Here is a 10234-nt window from a genome sequence, read left to right on the forward strand (position 1 = left end):
TGTGTGTGTGTGTGTGTGTGTGTGTGTGTGTGTGTGTGTGTGTGTGTAGGGATGGGGGCGGCGGCGACAAAATGCGTGCAGAAATAGATTTCTTAACTACAAGAAAAGGTGCGGCGGGGAACAAGGGGCGCAGGCGCAAGCCGTAGCTGCTAGTTCTTTGCAGTAAGGTGTTAGTATTTTTAAGGGGGCAGGGCCTCCTTTTTGTGGATCCAGGTTGTCGCTGAGCTGTGTCTCGGTGTGTGTGGCTGCCGGGGCGTCCAGAACGCGACGTGCTGTACAGCGTGTGGGGCGCCGTATTCTGGGAGCCTGTGTATGCGTGCACTGTGTGCGCGCAGCTGTGCAGGATGAATCACAGACATCAGAGATGGAGAACACCTGTTACTGTGGGTCATCGGCTTGGCGTGCGTCCGGTCTAGTTTCCATTTACAGGACAGTTCTGTGCCCTTCCTCAGGAGGTCCCATTCCTTCCTTCTTTTGGTCAGTTCTGAGTGTCAGCTGTCTATTGGGGATCTGCTAAGGCTAAGAGGCAAAGATAGGCAAGTCACTCCCCTGACCTCAAGAAACTCCCAGTCTACAGGCGAAGATACACCACCCACCGGTAGAGTCGCTGGACCAGGTACAGATGGTGCCTGTCGCTGGGGAGGAACGAAAAGTGCTGTGCAGCCCTGAGGAGGGGAGGGAGAGGTAGCTTTTTGAGTAGTGGTAGATCAGGAGGCTTTATGGAGGAAATAGCATTTGAGGACCTTGAAGGCTAGGTAGGATTTGGCATGAGGAAATAGAAGGAAGTGGCGTAGTCGGAGTGAGGAAATCCAGCTGAAGTCCTGATGTCCGAAATCTCAGGTGTGTTTAGGACATAGTGGTTTGATTTTATGGCCTAGAGAGAAGTAGTGGGAAATGATTGGATTGGATTATGGGAGCTTTTGGATGAAGAGTTTCGATTTGATTTTGGAGGCAATGGAGAAGCCCGACATATTTTTTAGTGCCCTTACTTCCTTAATGTTAAGAAAAAGAAAGATTCTAGAGCACCGGTTGTCAGAGTGCTGTCCCCAGACCTGCAGTGTCAGCATCACCTGGGAAACAGAAATGCAAATCCTAGGATCCTACCCCAGACCTACGAAATCAGAAACTCTGAGGGTGGGTCTCAGTTAACCAGTATATTGGTTCAGATATGCTGCTTTAAAACCTTCCTACTCAAAGTGTAGACCTTGGGCCAATATCATCAGCATCACAGGAGAACCTATCAGAAATGCAGAATCTGAAAATCCCACACCTACTAACCCAGAAGCTGCATTTTAACGAGCATACCCGGTGATTTGTTTACCTATTAAAGTGTGAGAAACACTGCTGTAGAGACTTTGGAAAATACAGTAAAGTATAAAGAACTCCCCAGTCTACACCCAGTTGTATTCTTTGTTAATATTTTGATGTGATTCCTACCAGTTGTTTTCTAGGCATCTATATTTGTAAAAAGTGCTCTTTTAGCCAACATAAGTGGTATGGAACAATATACACAATTCATTTACTGTTTGTTGTTGTTGTTGTTGTTGTTGTTTTGTTTTCTTTTTTATTTTTGAGTCAGGGTCTTTCTCTGTCACCCAGGCTGCAGTGCAATGGCATGATAATTGCTCACTGCAGCCTCAAACTCGTGGGCTCAAGGGATCCTCTCACCTCTTACCTTAGCCTCCTAAGGAGTTGCGACTATAGGTGCACACCACCACCCCTGGTTAATTATTTTTTTTGTAGAGACAGGGTCTTGCAATGTTCCCCAGGCTTGCTTCCTGTGCTTTTTACTTTACATTATATGTAATTAAATATTCTTTTAAAGCCTAATTTTTAATATTCTGTACAATATTCCATTGTAAGTGGCCGGGTGCAGTGGCTCACGCCTTTAATCTTGGCACTTTGGGAGGCAGAGGTGGGCGGATTACCTGAGATTAGAAGTTCAAGACCAGCCTGGCTAACATGGTGAAACCCCATCTCTACTAAAAATACAAAAACCAGCTGGGCGTGGTGGTGGGTGCCTGTAATCCCAGCTACTTGGGAGGCTGAGCAGGAGAAACGCTTGAACCCGGGAGGCAGAGGTTGCAGTGAGCCAAGATCGTGCCATTGCACTCTAGCCTGGGCCACAGGGGGAGACTCTATTTCAAAAAAAAAAAAAAAAAGTTCCACTGTAAGTGTACCATAGTGTACTTAAGCATTCTTCTATAGTCAGACAGGTTTTGCTATTATAAATAACACTGAGCTAAAAATAATAGATATCACCTACATACAGTATTTACATTGTGCCAGGCATTGGGTTAAGCACTTAACATATAATAATCCACTGAATCTTCATAATAACTTAGTGAAATCAGTGCTATTGTTATCCTCATGTTAGACACCAAGTCACAGAGACTTGCCTGAGATTACACTGCTAATGAGTAGTGGAGCTGGGACTTAAACCCAAGAAATTTGGCTCCAGAATCTATGCTCTTAACTATCTTTATACTTAAATTTTTGTCCTTATTTATTTATTTATTTATTTATTTATTTATTTATTTATTTATTTATTTTTGAGACCGAGTCTCGCTCTGTCGCCCAGGCTGGAGTGCAGTGGCGCAATCTCGGCTCACTGCAAGCTCCGCCTCCCGGGTTCACGCCATTCTCCTGCCTCAGCCTCTCCGAGTAGCTGGGACTACAGGCGCCCGCCACCACGCCCGGCTAATTTTTTTTGTATTTTTAGTAGAGACGGGGTTTCACTGTGGTCTCGATCTCCTGACCTCGTGATCCACCCGCCTCGGCCTCCAAAAGTGCTGGGATTACAAGCGTGAGCCACCGCGCCCGGCCCCTAATTTATTTTTCTTAGAAAACATTATTTCAAGTTTTAATAAAGTCTCGAAACACATTGTCAACTTGCTTTTCAGAAAGATTGTACTAACTTATGCTGCCACCAGCAATGTGCTAGTTTCACCGCCTCCTTGCCAACATCAAGGGTGAGCTCTTAGGAAATATTTTCTAATTTGATAAATTAAAAATGTGTATAGAATTAAATGAGGTAGCTCTAATTATAAAGGTGAACATTTTTCACATATATCGTTGTCATTTATAGAGAACCTGGGGCTTTTAGTTGGACACAATTTTAGCATGCTAAATTATATCTTATATTTCTTTACTTTCCTAAATGCTTTGACATTTTTCATCTCATTTGATCCTCACATTATCCCTGGAGAGGGTAGATGATTCTCTGCTCACTCAGTGCGTCAGCAGTGGTATCTTACAAGTGAGACGTCATATAAGTTCAGTGGTTAAGAGAGTCTAGACTCAGACAAGTGTTAGCTGGAATTCTATCTTGACTATTTCCTGGGCAAGTTATTCAACTTCTGAAAACTTAATTTCCTCATTCATTAAATGGGACTACTAATTACTTCATAGGGTTGTTGTGAAGCATATCATAAGTGCTCGACAGGTGGTAACTTTCGTTATTGCTCTTAAATCCTGTCATTATCAGATCCCATAAGAATGTTGTGACAGAACTCCAGTTAATTCATAAATATTTGCCAACCGCCGGCTCTTTTTACTTTAAGGTATTGCATCAGGTAGAGCAAAGAGAAAAAATTGGAGGTTGGGCACTCTGAATTTTTGTTGTTACCAGTCCTTAAAATAACTTAGATAGGACAGGCTACAGGAGGCAAATATTGGATAAAGACCCAGGCCTGGGATTTGGCTCCTGTCAGAAATAAGACATGAATTGGGTCACAGTGGTCACAACCATTTAAAGGTAAGAAATATTGACATGCCGAATTGCTTTTTATTTTCCCACTGTGTGCTGGCTTAATGGTGCAGTATCTCACTTGTAGATTTTGGATTTGAGGACACGGCTATGAAAAACATGTAACCCATGCATTACTATGTGTGTATGAAGCAGAACTCAGCACAAGAGCTTAGTAGTAGGTCCGATAAAGGTGAGCATGAACGAGGAAGGGAGGGAATATTAAAAGCAGTAGAATGGAGTGAGAGTAGATTTACTATGCCCATCTGTCCCACTCCACAGAGTTGTCTGTGTATGTCTAGAATTGTTCTGTTTGCTTGTTGTTAGTATGCTTCTGTCTCTGTTTAAGCCACTCATTGGTAAACGTGTTCTGGCTTCCCAGAAATGGTCTTCTCCCTTCAAATGGAATTAAATAAATGCCAACAAGAATTTCTTAAACATTCTTTCATTAACCATTGGCCATATGCAGAGCACTATTTTAGGAAGTGAGAATAGACACAAATGACAGAAAATCTGAGCATGAACTTCAGAGTCAGAAACTCAGTGCTTCTCCATGCATGTTTATAGCAGCACAGTTCACAATTACAAAGATGTGGAAGCAACCTATGTTCCCATTGACTAATGAGTAGATAAATAAAATGTGGTATGTATATACCATGGAATACTGCCTAGCCATTAAAAGGAACGAAATAACGTCTTTTGCAGCAACTTGGGTGGAGCCAGACACGATTATTCTAAGTGAAGTAACATAAAAGTGGAAAACCAAAAACTGTATGTTCTCATATATAAGTGGGAGCTAAGCTATGAGTACGCAAAGGCATACAGAGTGGTATAATGGACTTTAGAGACTCAGAAGGGGGAGAGTGGGGAGGGCCTAGGGATTAAAAAAAACAAAACTATACAGTAGGTACAATGTACACTACTTGGGTGATGGTGCACTAAAATCTCAGAATTCACCACTATACAATTCATGTAACGAAAAACCACTTGTACCCCAAAAGCTATTGAAATAAAAAAATACAAAAAATATAAAAAAGAATCTCAGTGCTTCTCAAACTTTAATGTGTATATGAATTGCTTGGAGAGCTTATTAAAATGCAGTTTTCTGACTCTGTTAATTTAGGCTGGGGCCCAAGATTATGTTTCTTTTTTTTTTTATTTTTTTTATTTTGAGACAGAGTCTCACTCTGTCACCCAAGTTGGAGTGCAGTGGCATGATCTCGGCTCACTGCAAGCTTTGCCTCCCAGGTTCAAGTGATTCTCCTGCCTCAGCCTCCCGAGTAGCTGGGACTACAGGCACGTGCCACCATGCCTGGCTAATTTTTTTGTATTTTTAGTAGAGATGGGGTTTCACTGTGTCTTGATCTCCTGACCTCGTGATCCACTTTCCTCGGCCTCCCAAAGTGCTGGGATTACAGGTGTGATCCACCACATCCGGCACCAAGATTATGTTTCTAACAAGCTGTCAGGTGCTGCTGATATTGCTGGTCCATGGACCATATTTTGAGGAGCAAGTGTTTAGAGGGAAGGGAGTGTAGGATACAGTAAATTCCTCTTCAAAATTTAGCCTGTAAACTCCCTTTAAAATTCAAGAGGGAGAAAAATTGTTAAGTACAATGAGTTCTGAGTTCCTCTTCAAAGAACCAATATGTCAGTATGTTTAGCTTCCCTGTTCTTTGTTTTCCATTTTAAAGTTTAACTTCCTTGTTCTTTATGCCTCTTTGCCCCTAGTTTCAGTAAACAACCCCCTCCTAGCCTCTGTCACCTCTTTTGTCGGTAGTCATCCTTAGTCACCTGTTCTGTCCTTAGTCATTCTTAGTCACCTGCTCTGTAACCGTCCTTCCCATGGAAACTACTCACCCTGCCACTCCAGCTTGTACCCTCACTCTCTTTAAAATAGGCAATTGGAATTATCTTAGACTTTGTGGTCTAAGCTTTGTGGTCTAGCCAATAGGGGAAAGACACAGAGGTAGGGACTAGCTGAGTTAGGAATAAGACCCCCTTACCCTCCCTTGTCTGGTGTGCTCTTGCCGTTGCTCCATCTGTGAGATACATCCTTCTATAGAAGTAAATTGCCTTGCTGAGAAAACTTTTGCCTGAGTGCTATTTTCACTTGGCAGCACTGAGCATTTACTTCCAAGAGGAGGCTCAATATCTTCCCTTCTTTCCTAATCTTCACCTTTTCCCAGAGAGGGGTTGTTTCTAGAGAATCAATTGATCCATGTTTAACATGAACAGAGGTATGAACCTCCCTTCAGCTTTCTCTTAATGCAGCAGGAATAGGTAAGCTGAATCAGGGCCTTCCCTTGGGATCTGGCCATGTTTTCTCTTCCTCAAATGCATAGCTAAGTGTACATTTTTTGCTTGCATCTTGTCTAATGTGGCAGGAAAGAAAGTGAGATTTTGGTATGTCACAGGGAGAAGAAGGCCCTTATAGGCCTTTAATATAGGCTTCTTGCTCTAACTTTGTTTTTTTTTGTTTTGTTTTTTTCAGAGACCGAGTCTTACTCTATTGCCCAGGCTAGAGTGCAGTGGCGTGATCTCGGCTAACTGCAACCTCTGCCTCCCTGGTTCAAGCAATTCTTGTGCCTCAGCCTCCTGAGTAGCTGGGATTACAGGCACATGCCACCACGCCTGGCTAATTTTTGTATTTTAGTAGAGAGGGACTTTCACTATGTTGGCCAGGCTGGTCTCGAACTCCTGACCTCAAGTGATCTGCCCACCTCAGACTCCCAAAGTGTTGGGACTACAGGCATAAGCCACTGTGCCCGGCCTCTAACTTTGTTTTTAAAAGAGTTCTACACTAAGAAATTGGGCATTTATTCAGGTAACTGTAAAGTGGTATTTTAATTTCTCATCTGTCAGTGGCACATGCATATATGGATTCTTCATGAACCTCACGAAGGAGAAAGATGACTGGGCCACACGGCAAGTTTCTAGTACTCATGGTACTTTGGCCCAGTGTCATCAAAACCTGTCTCTTCTTTCCTAACAAGCTAGCCTTGAACACACACCAGTGAATCCTGTGGATGCTCACACCACTAGCGGAACAGCTCATTACTGCTGAGATATGCTGGAATATTTCCTAGAGAAGTGTGTGGAACTGTTTTGAAGGAAAGACCTTTGCATGGTCAACAGTAGAAGGCACAATGTTCCTTTACAGGCTTCAAGCATTGTGTCTGCCCCAGTTCTGGATCTTATTTCTGCCTCTTGGAGTCTTTGACTCTTTTGCTACCCACTGGTCTTGGAAGACTGGAGGCCCCTTTCTCTCCACGCTCACTCTGGAGCTTGCGTACCTTCTAAACAGATGGCTTGGGCTGCTTTGTCTCTTCCTTCAGCTCAATCTCTTGAGCATATGTGAGACATGTATTTGAATATCTTTTGTACTAAGCTAAGCTATTCAGGGTTTGGTCACATGACAACCAAATCAAAGCTATTTTGGGGATGTTTTTCTAATTGCATCAAACATTACAATTTACCTGAAAAATTATAGCATTTTCATTAAAAGTTGTTATCCATATTCAATCTTCAAATATCCCTCTATGGGAAAGCAGGAGATTTTTGAGTATTTTGTGTCCAGATGTAGCTAATGTGAGATTCACATTTTCGTTCATTCTACCTTCTGCTCACAACCCCAACCCAACAACAAATTTCTCTATGATTCCAGAGCCTGATTCAGCCTGACCTTATTTAGAAAAATAAGGCCTCTCTACCTATCTCCATTGTCTCCTACCACCCAATCCATTCTCTGACTGCCTCATCTCCAGTATCAGTTGAAGCCCTCCTTGGGACCATGATATCATTTATTTGGATCAGCTACCAACCTTCCTTAGGACACTCTTCTTTCCCCTATTCCATGTGGTCGGGTGGAACTGTCAATCATGCTGTACTCTAGCTCCCTACACTGCCCCTGTTACCCCCACCCACTTGCTAGTACCTATTCCAGGCTTGAGCCCATTATGTTATTCTGTCTTCCTACACCATAGTGATTGCTTTCAGGGAGAAGCACATGGACCAAGTACAGACAATCAGAGTTTTCTCTGAGATTTATATATATAGACATTGGAAGAGAGAAATTCTTTTTTCTATTCTTTTATACTCATTAAAACATAGTTTATTAATTTATTCTTAACTTTGTATTATGGACAAATTTAAACATACACACAAAAAAGAGTAGCATAATGAATCTTTAAGAACCTATCACCCAGCTTACACAGTTATCAACAAACAATATTTATTGCCATATGTTTAGTTTTCCAGATGTACTATTCTTATCTCTCTATGCCTTTGTACTTACTGTTTCCTACGTGTTTCGTGTTTCTGTATTTCTCATTTGCTTGCTCTTAGAATATTAGGTCTTCCAGTCAAAGTCACCCAGATTTGCCAAAAGACCTGGCACAAATGTCACTTCCACTATGAAGTCCCACTGACTTCCATATACAAGGTTGGTGTTCATTCTGTTATGTTCTGGTAGCTCCCTTTTCATGCTTTTATACTGCATAGCAATTATTTATTCAACATTCATTCAACAAACTTCTATTGAAATATTTCACTGTTTTAGGTGTTGGAGATCAATGAATTAAAAAGGCAAAAATTGTCACCTTCATAGAATGAGGGAGGACTGAATTTATGTAATTTATTTATAAATAAATAATTACATAGGCTGTTAGAATGTGATAGTTGCAGTGGGAAAAGAGCTTAAGTGGAATTGGATGTCTGTGTATGTCTTCACATTTTAAATAAGGAAAATAAGATAAGCCATACTTATTACACTGCATAATGGTTATCTGCTTGCTTTTTTGTCTCTACAACTAGACTGTAGCTATTTGAAAGCAGGGATTGTGTCTTATTCTTTTTGTAGCCAAGCACTTAGTATATATATTAACAAGCATTCTGTAATGGTTGTGGAATAAATGGAAAAAACAGAAGAATACAAGACACCAACTCTAAAGACTCTTGGTGTCAAGGAAGGTTTTTTTTTTTTTTGAAATGGAGGTTCACCCTGTCACCCCAGGCTGCAGTGCAGGGGTGCCATCACTGTAACCTCCACCTCCCGGGTTCAAGTGGTCCTCCCACCTCAGCCTCACAAGTAGTTGGGATTACAGGCATGTGCCAGTATGCCTGGCTAATTTTTGTATTTTTAGTAGAGATGGGGTATCGCCATGTTGGCCAGGCTGGTCTCAAACTCTTGACCTCAAGTGACCCGCCTGCCTTTGCCTCCCAAAGTGCTGGGATTACAGGCGTGAGCCACTGCACCTGGACTTTTTGGTTTTTTTTAAGGATGGTATAGGTACGTGGGAAAAAATTCAAACAGTACTCTATATAATGGAATATATATTAAAAATACTATGTGTTCCTTCTCCCCTGGCCCCAGCCCTCCAAAATCTTTCCCAATGGCATCCACTATTACTTGATTTTTATGTGTCACTCCAGAGATAGAGATTATCTGTCTCTCTAGCTTTCAATGTAATATATCTTCAATCATAAGTATTATCTTGGAAATCACTGTATTTCAGTATACAGAACTGCTACATTTTAAAATATAGCTATATAGTATGTGTTTTTATGAGTGCATCAGAATGTATTTCATCAGGCCTCAGTCAATGGGTATTTAAGTAGTAACAAAGATGTTTTGATGAACCACTTAACTAGTTGAAAAGTTAGGTTGCAGTGTGACTCTGATGCATCAAATCTTTCATATTTAACTAAGTCAGTAGCTTACCTGTCAGGGAGAAGGCTAGTCTCCACACCTCTGTGTATATCACTTAATTTCACCCATACCCATGAGGTTGTTGTTCTGAGGCTCAACTTAGAAGAAGCCTGAGGTTTTCAGAGGTTCAGTAATTTGACCAAGGTCACACAGCTTGGAAGCAGGTCTGCCTTACCCCAAAGGCCATGCTCTTTGCCTCCCGTAGAGTTTTTGGTATTCCTGCAATAAAGAGGATCTCTGCAGAGTGCCTGGTGGATGCTCCTGGATGATCTTTGATTCTCTCCAATCCAAAGATGCTCCAACACTGTGCCACCCTCTGCTGTCCATTCCCTGTTTTTTCTGTTGGCTTTATGTCTTGGGAGGTTGACCTCTGCACCAACTGGGCTCTTTGCCCTCTTATTGAGGGTCAGCTTTGGCAAAAGGGAGGCACCAACATGAGACTGGAGAATGAGAAAAGACAGATTAACATTTTTTCCCACTTCCTCCCTGCTTTGGCACCAAGGTTTTGGCAGCGGTCAATTTGTATCACTATTATAACTGGGGGGCCCTTCCTCCTTGAGTCTACCTCTTGGTGGTTTCTGGTAATACAATTTATTTCTCTCTCTCTTTCCCTTCCCTTCCCTTCTTTTCTTTCTTCCTTTCCTTTCCTTTCCTTTCCTTCCTCTCTCTCTTTCTCTCTTTTCTTTCTTTCTTTTCTTTTTCTTTCTTTCTTTCCTTTCTTTTCTTTTCTCTTTCTTTCTTTCTTTCTTTCTTTCTTTCTTTCTTTCTTTCTTTCT

The 10234-nt window shown here is 41.7% G+C and overlaps 1 long non-coding RNA gene across 1 annotated transcript in view; it reads left to right on the top strand.

Annotated features, from left to right (window-relative positions):
* Window positions 1-298: 298 nt before the first annotated feature.
* Window positions 299-10234, top strand: part of LOC116484852 (uncharacterized) — a 33443-nt gene continuing 23507 nt past the window's right edge. The window contains exons 1-2 of the long non-coding RNA XR_004252689.2: window positions 299-616; window positions 8096-8192. This is a non-coding gene — a long non-coding RNA (uncharacterized LOC116484852). The remainder of the gene's footprint in view (window positions 617-8095; window positions 8193-10234) is intronic.

The sequence above is a fragment of the Hylobates moloch genome, unplaced genomic scaffold, assembly GCF_009828535.3.
Source record: "Hylobates moloch isolate HMO894 unplaced genomic scaffold, HMol_V3 SCAFFOLD_16, whole genome shotgun sequence".
NCBI lineage: Eukaryota > Metazoa > Chordata > Mammalia > Primates > Hylobatidae > Hylobates > Hylobates moloch.